The sequence below is a fragment of the Callorhinus ursinus genome, unplaced genomic scaffold (assembly GCF_003265705.2).
Source record: "Callorhinus ursinus isolate GAN/ISIS: 27379988/994484 unplaced genomic scaffold, GSC_fseal_2.0 scaffold5, whole genome shotgun sequence".
Lineage (NCBI taxonomy): Eukaryota > Metazoa > Chordata > Mammalia > Carnivora > Otariidae > Callorhinus > Callorhinus ursinus.
The window spans coordinates 32,644,579-32,653,019 of NW_027397067.1; the positions used below are offsets into that span (position 1 = coordinate 32,644,579).

Consider the following 8,441-nt stretch of genomic DNA (forward strand, 5'->3'; position numbering starts at 1 on the left):
GAGCTAGATGGAATAAAGTACATAACTAGGGAATGGAAAACCTAACCTTAAAGAGAGAAGTAGAGGTCAATAAAATATGAACTACACTTCATGTTTAATTTAGCCTAGTCACAGGGATGTTGATGGGAAAAATAAAGATAATTTTTTTTTATAACTCTTCCTAAATATTTGTCTAGAAAAAATCCAAAATTCCACATGCCTCACTTGTGCAACCTTATGTTGCAATGCTAATTTGTTTCGGGACCTAGGGAAATCCAGAATTGCTTCAGTGTATTTCACCTAGTTCTATTCTTCCAAACACTCTGTGCTTTAAATTGCTTTCTTGCTTTCACATTGGAAGAAGTGCGTGGTTAATTATGAGACATTTTCTTTTGTTGAAAATTCAAGAAAGAGCTTCTTCAAATTTCCAGAAAATAAAACACTAGAGCTTTGCCGATCAAGAATATAAGTGAGGATGGGGCTCATTATCTCCATCTCCAAGGAGCAAACATTAATTCTTGTCAAGATATCACATCCTTCTTCAAAACTTATTTCCTTCTCCAAATGCCATCGTTTTTCCCTATGGTTCCACTTAAGGACTGTGTACATCCTTGCCGTTTATGACAAATAAACATGCATTTGCTACGTGTCACACTGTTTCTTAGCCTTCCTGAAACAAATCTAATAACCAAGTGTGACTCTTTTGTTTCTAAGGTTTCCCAAACATGCTTAAAAAATATTTACCTTCATCCCAAACTACTATGCATACTCATTTTTCCAAAATATAAAAGGACATGGTATCGAACTATTAAAATTCTTTTCATACAATATAAAAAATAAAGAGTAAGATATTTAAAAATTAAATTATCTTTTTATTTTTTTTTCTCCTTTCTGTTCATCCATCGGCAAGAAAGAAGAAGGGAGTCTTCACTCCCCTCTTGTCCTAGTTTAAGGATTTCCAGGTTTATCCTCTGAGCTCTGTGCTCCCTAATCTGGAAAGCAGTTCGGACTGGGGATATTAACAGCATACCGTGTTTCTCAACCGAAATCTTTGCTTGAAAAGCTTGGTTTCAGTAAAAGCAAACCGGATTTTTTTATATGAAAATTTATGCAGTTAGGAAACAGTTGAGAATTCGGAATACCAAGAAAATGGCTAGCCTACATTTAACGACCTTTTACCATGTGCAAAGACAACTCTAAGGGCTTTGAATATATTATCTCATTTAATCATGGAAATAACTGTGCTATTATCTCCATTCTACCAATGAGGAAACAGAATACAAATAGTTTAGGGTACTTGCCAAAGGGCACATCGTAGTACCTAAAGCTGCAATCTGATGCAGGTAGTTTCATTCTAAAACCCAGCTAAATCATTCTAACCAAGGTAAAGATTTTTAAAGCATAGTGAGTCCTGTGAGTGGTACAGAACATATAGCATGTGTGGTTACTTGAGTTTTGAACATTAAACACTATGGTTTTGGAAGCCAGGGAAAAGGCCCTACTAGGTGAGCTTTGCATTTAGAGAACACTTATATTGAAAACCAGAGCTAAATCTATCATTTTCCAGTAGATCTGCCACTGTTTCCTTGGCCATTCATTATCCGAAAGAACAATTCATAGAGTTGGCCGTTGAAGAAGACCCCTCCTTGACAGTATAAGTACCTAAGATGATGTTTTCTTCCTTTGGTAAAATGAGAAAGACACTTGCAGTAGTAGATTTCATGGCTGTCAAGACAAGACACAAGCCAGTCTTTAAGGCTATGTATAGAGCTTATGTTCCAACTTCAACCCTGAAACTAAGTTTTAATTTTTCATCAAACTAAAGGAAGAAAGGAATTAAGATTACTTGAATGCATACAATGTGAGAAACACACCATTAAGTTTTTTTTTTTTAAGAAAAGAGTGGAATTTAATCTTTACAGGACACTGCAAGAGAAGAGATTCCACATAGAAATAAGAAACCCACTGAGAGGAGGAGCTTCATACAGGTTGTACAGTTTGGAACTGGTCAAGTAGAGTTTCGTTGTAAAAAGTGCTAAAATAACAAAACACATTTAAAAAGAGTTCTTAGTAGAGAAACCGTAGACAAACTTCTACCAAACAGAGTACACAACAAACAACTTTCTGCCTCAGCTGTACAATCTAAAAGTTAAAAGTCCCGGGAGTGCCATCCTTCCTGAAAAAATCTAATAACCAATACTTCAGAGGTAGTTTCTGGCACAACATTCTGATCTTCCTCTTCCTCTACAGAAAAATACTTCTCAATCAAGTTTAATGAAGCTTTGTACACAGACTCATTTTCATGGTTTTGTAGAGCTTCAGTTTTGTCCAAACCTCCACATTCTTCAATCATTATACTAAGTTTATCAGTTTCACCTAGTTTCTCAGCAACCTGAAAGATGTTTGAAATGGTATCCAGAATAAGCAGAATAATTTTGGTGTCTTTTGCAGTTAAGAGGTTCATCAATGGTTCTATTATGCCACAATGAACGAGGTATACAAACTGTTCAACTGTCCCACCACTTGTATAGTTGGTCACAGCCCAGACAGCTTCCTTTTGTGTCTTAAAGTCTGCCTTAGAGAGAACACCAGCGAGGAATGGGACTAATCCATGATTCACAACTTGCTGTATCTGGTCCTGGCGACCAGCTGTGATGTTTGACATTGTTCATGTAGCTTCCTTCTGAATATTAGTTTTGGGGTTTGTTAGGAGGCTGGGAAAAACAGCACGTGCTCCTGCATCTATTACAACCTGAGTCTGTTCATCTGTCCTAGTGACAATATTTCCTATGGCTCTTAGTGCAGGAGTCGCAATGGGCAATTCAGTAGCTCCTAGAAGCTTCACAAGCTGGGGCACAACTCCTGTTTTCACAACCATTTCAATCCGTTCATTTGGACCATCAGTAAGGTAGGAAATGGCCCAGCAGGTATCTGCCAATACTTCTGGATCATCATGATGCAGGAGACGAACTAAGGTAGGAAGAATCTGCTCAACAGCATCTGATGGGGGTCCAGGATTCTTGTTTCGACAAAGGTTTGAAAGTGTCCAAGTAAGGTTACATAAGTAACCACATGCTAAAGATGACATATCAGGAACTGCAAGGAGAGCCAATAGTGGGTCAACTGTACCATACTTGATAACCAAGTCGTGAAAAACTGAACCATCACCTGCAATGTTTCCTGGAGCCCATACAGCTTGTTCACTGATGTGGGCATGGGAAGATGCCAACAGAGAAATGAATGCTGGGATAGCACCTCCATCTACCACAGCCTTGGTCTGTTCTGACATCCCAGAAGCAATGTTAGTGAGAGATTCAAGCAGATTCAAACTGAATGGGACTACAATCAGTTCTGCTCAAGAAGGACACAAACTTTGGAATCAAACCAGCCCGGATTATGTTGTCTATGGGGGGCTGTTTTTCCCTAGAAAGCAGTTTCCTAGCATCTTGAGTAGCCTGGAGCTGGCTTTCCAAATTGTTGCTATTTATGCCTTTGACAATGTCATCAACAGACCAATTTACAGTGCCCTGGTTGTTGCGGTTTTCCCGTAGTGGAGAGGTAGCATCATCAGGAAACGAGCCTACGTTTCTCCTTTTCAGCATCTGGTCATCCTTCTTAGCTTTCCTCAGCTCCACATTAACTTCTATTTGGAGCCACCTCATTTCTGTACTCTTTCCCCTTGTTCTTGAATCTGCTAAGGCGGGCAGCTGGTGAATTAGCATTCTCGTTGGTGGACGTGGTTATGAGACAAAGGGAGAAAGCTACACGGCCTGCTCAGGCTTCCACGGGAGGCGGTCCAGGGCGTGCAGGCTGCGGGACAGCTGCCCTCAAAAGGTCCACCACGGATCACCCTGAAGACGGTGTGGCCTCACACCATTAAGTTTTGAATCCTGTTATTTCATTTGTCTTTGGTTCAAAGCCTCTAACATGATGAAATTATCTTAAATTTACGATGAGAACACTGAGGCTCAGAGCGATGGGGTAATTTACCAGACATCGGGTGACTAGCTAAATTGCTGTGTTGGCATTTAAAAGCAACTAGATTAAATTACATGATCTTTCCTCTCTACCAATATGCTTCCATGAATGCAATATCTAAACTCAAGGAAATAAGTAAAAAATAAATAGATAAATAAAAGCAAAAAACATCTCTAAACATAAGTTTTCCTTATGTTTTTCTAAGCTTTTTCAGGTTGAGAATTTAAACACAATATCATAATAATTAGAACAAGCACTCTTTCTCTGATTTTGCCCCAGTTAATGTTTAGGATCCCACACCTCCCAACTTATAGGAATTTGCATTCTTCATTATCTTTCCCTCTCTTACATGCTTTATGTGACTTGACTAGATATTTTATAAAATCAAACTTTGTTTTTTTCAAGTTTCTCACAAAAAAAAGAAGATAAATGGGGAAATGTCCCCTCCTTCCATATCCTTCATCTTTCTCTAGCTATTGCTTTATTTTCTTTTTTACAACACTATCCTTTTGAGCCTACGATCTTGAAAAAGTTGCCTTCATTGTATTCAATTCTTCATATTTCAGAACCAGTACTGATACAACATCTGCCCTCATCACTTAACAAAGCAGATTTTGATGAAGTCACCAAATGCCTTATGTATTGCTAAATACCAAGGCCAGGTTTTCATCTTGCTCATAAGCCCTCAGTAACTTCTTACACTGTTGATGACATCCTTGGTGAAACACCTTCTCTTCTTGGTGTCTATGAAGATACACTCTTTTGATGAAAGTCTTACCTCCTTGGCTTACCTACTCTCTCATTCCAAATGGCTCTTTATTCCAGTTATCAGACATTAATTGTGGAAGTTCTTCAAGTCTTAGTACTAGTACCTTCTCTCAATTAACTCTAGCCCTAGCGGACTCCATTAAAGCCTCAGAACTACTTATCCAAATGCCTGTTGCTATCGTTTATTGGATAATCTTAAATATAATGCAAAGTCAACATGCCCAAATATGAACCACTGTTTTCTCTCTCTCCCTATTCCCAAATCAGCCATTTTTTCTGTGTTCTTTACCTAAAGGTGTAGCACAGCACACTTCATCCTATTGTGTATGAAAACAGTTATTTAATCAGTCTTGCCAATTACTTTTTCTTATTCCTAGTAAGCAACCTATCATACCTGGCTGACTGGACTTTCCAAATACCTTAAGACATAAAAAACTAAAAACTCTGTGTTAAAATTTTCACCGATGCCCTGGTTTTGCTCGATATCTCTAAGACATCTTTATATTAAAATATCTTTAAATGTTGCCTATAGTATCTTACTCCATGGGTGGAGAGAAATTATTTCTGTGTCCCTGGATTGACCTCTTAAGCTTTAAAAAAGCAGGGATGATGGTGGTGGTGGGGAAGGCTGTCATGAAAACAATCCGATAAAAATGCATTGTTCAGAACTAGTGCCCTATACTTTTTAAATCTGTGTTTTGGCTCAAATTAGGGGACTTCAAACATAGGTATAATAGATACTTACCAATATATTAGTTTAAAATAAATATTTAAATTCAATTAATTGACATATAGTGCCTTATTAGTTTCAGAGTTCAGTGATTCATCAGTCTTACATTTTAAAAAATTTTAAAAAAGGAAGTTAGAAGTACAGTAGAAATTTGAAGACATTTCAAATTGTTTTGGGAAACTTCCACTGTTAGTTATTAAGATATAGGAGACAGCTAATTTAAATTATCCACATAATTAAGACATATTCATCCTCCAGCATTTAAATGAATATAATGTATCTTTCAATTTTCCTATGTCTAGAAAATAAAGGGTCTTACTTATATGCATAAAAAATAAAGTAGAATATTTAAGGTGCTGATAAATAGAAAATACATTCTGTACCCAGTCTTCCCATATTCTTTTTCTCTGGTTCAAAAATATGGAGGAAATTCTTGGGCTATAGGGAAATTCTGATTATCGACCTTTTGCATGACTCCTTTAACTTTGTCTACACAAGTGCCTAGGCCATCGCAAAGCATCCATGCATTCTGCTGCTGATATGGACACACCTGTGTTAGTGTCAAGTTGCTGGCTCCATGCCCTGAGCCCCTTCCCATCTCGGGCTTGCAATAGGAAGCAGCCAGAACAATTCACTGTCAAAGTGCCTTAAAACATCACTGTGGCACTCGAACTCCTGCATCTCACCGACTGAGGCTAAAGCTTTCCCTGATGCCCAGGCCTTTTCATTTGGAGCTCAACCTCTGTGCTAGGTGGCGGAGGCAGACAGAGTAGAACAGCTCACAGAAGCTCCTCAGCCTCCTTCCATTTCCTGTGGTTTCTCATTTCACCAGGTCAAAGAACTCTCTTGGCAAGGTAAGACACTTGGCAAGGCACGGTTTACTAATGCTTTGCTGCATCCTCTTCTTGTCCCCCTTCCCCATCAATTTGCAAAATGACTGGTTCTTACTGGGAAGTATTCTGGCACTCACTTAGTCCATCTTTACACACTTTACCAAGGTTCTAAAAGCCAGTTGGAAAAAATGTGCTGAATTTTCTTTATATAGCAGATTTTGCTATATAAAGCATATGCATTCTAGCTGATATAATTAAGTCTGAGGACAAAATTTCACTACTTATTCCTTGGGCAAAAAATCTTTTATTGTTCCCTTTCACATAAAAGTAACTCTAAAGTCCTGAGTGGACATCTAAAAACTTTCTAAATCTGATCTCAGGCAAGTTGAAACAAGCAGTTTTCATGGGTTTTGAGATAGAATGAGGGTGATTTGATGAATTAGAGGTGGAAAAGAGGGGTACAGGAAGGAGACACTGTCATCAGAAAGGTAGAATGTCTAGGAAAAGCAGATGGTGGTCAATTGTCACTTGACCAATTCTTGTAAATGGAAAAGGTAAAGACCTATCCCAGTGTTTCCAAGGAATTAGGTACTGCCTTTTTGATAGCACTGGCCTCTTTGAGGATAAAATTTTGCAATTTAGCAGTACTTTCATCAAGATTTTTTATCAAGTTTTGTCATTTTTTAATAATTCAATACTCATACTAAAGTTGCTGAACAATTAAAGTTGCTCTTTGCCCAAACTGAAACTGAGCACAAGCAACCTTGTATTCTCTGATATGTCTAAATCATAGCATTCAGCTGTACCTCAGTGTTTCTAACCTTTCCAGAGAAGCTGACCTAATGCCAGAGAAGAGCAAACCTGTGTTCCTTGGATGTCTTACAGACACAGACACTGGAGTGTGAAATATATTTCCTTTGTCTTAAGAAGTAAGGCATTGAACTCTACATGTATCCATGTTAACGAAATCATTGACACACAGGTCATTTTATTGGTGGTTTCTTTGCTCCCTAGCTAGCACAATGTAAAAGCATTTGTAAAAAGCACTTACTGTTTTTCTTCTCCTTGGTGAAATCATGCTTGTATCACAGTTAAAAAAGTTGAGCATACTGTTTAAAATTTAGTTCAGCTCTCTTTTCTCTTGATGGACAGGTCAATTCAGAGGTTTGAGATTGCCTGAGGCAAATATACATGGAGACCATACAAATCACTGCTTTCCTCTAATTAGAAGTATATTTGTGAGACAAAGTACAAGAGAAATAATTCTATGTTTTTTACCTCATTCTCTTGCTGAATAATTGGAGATAATTCTCTTTGATATTTGAACATCTATTTAATCTTTACAACTAAATCAAACTTCTGTCATATCTGAAATCTTTTCTTCTGTTTATAGAAAAGTGGTATTTAGCAATTATCCAGAGAAAGGAAAATACAGACAGCTGACCTAGATAATGTGGGTGTTTCTTTACACTGCCAAAATTAACTGAGTCTCATGCTCAACCTGCAATTCATTTTGACTGCATAGGTCAGACTCTTGGCTCTATTACCTGAGTCCAGTGCATAACAGGTACTTTGTTCTGGTTAAATGACTACACTTACAGCAGGTCTCAGTGCAGAGTTCACAATCACCTTCACTAAAGCAAAATATTTCACCATCACTGTTAACAGTGCCATTCAGTATATCTTTCAACCACACTCCAATACGTCCTGGCAGCAATTCAGACCATTCGATTTGCAAAGATATGACGGCCCACTTGAGGCCCACCAAATCACACTTCACCATAATAATCACATCTAGCCTTGGCACTGAGTCCCAGATTATTCTCCCCAAATGAACAAATAAAACGGTTGGGGGAAAATGCTTCTTGGCAACAGCTTGAACGTAAACGGTGACAACAGCTGGCTTAGCAGATGTTCTTCATAAGATATAACACCTGAGTTCTTGAAGATAGAATTTTGACTAAATTCGTACCTCTAGATGTCCTAAAAATATTTTAATAGAATTTTGCAAACCAAAATGGGAAATATTGAGTGAAACCAATGACACGGATGACATTAAAAAGATAATATTCATTTCTATACTTTCAGTAGCCACAAATCTCCAAATTTTAATATCTTCCTGCATACTAATCTAGGAATCAAATCCAGAAGGA

The 8,441-nt window shown here is 37.8% G+C and overlaps 1 pseudogene; it reads right to left on the minus strand.

Moving 5' to 3' along the window:
• Nucleotides 1-2,087: 2,087 nt before the first annotated feature.
• On the minus strand, nucleotides 2,088-8,071 carry LOC112822956 (importin subunit alpha-1 pseudogene; annotated as a pseudogene).
• Nucleotides 8,072-8,441: the final 370 nt, after the last annotated feature.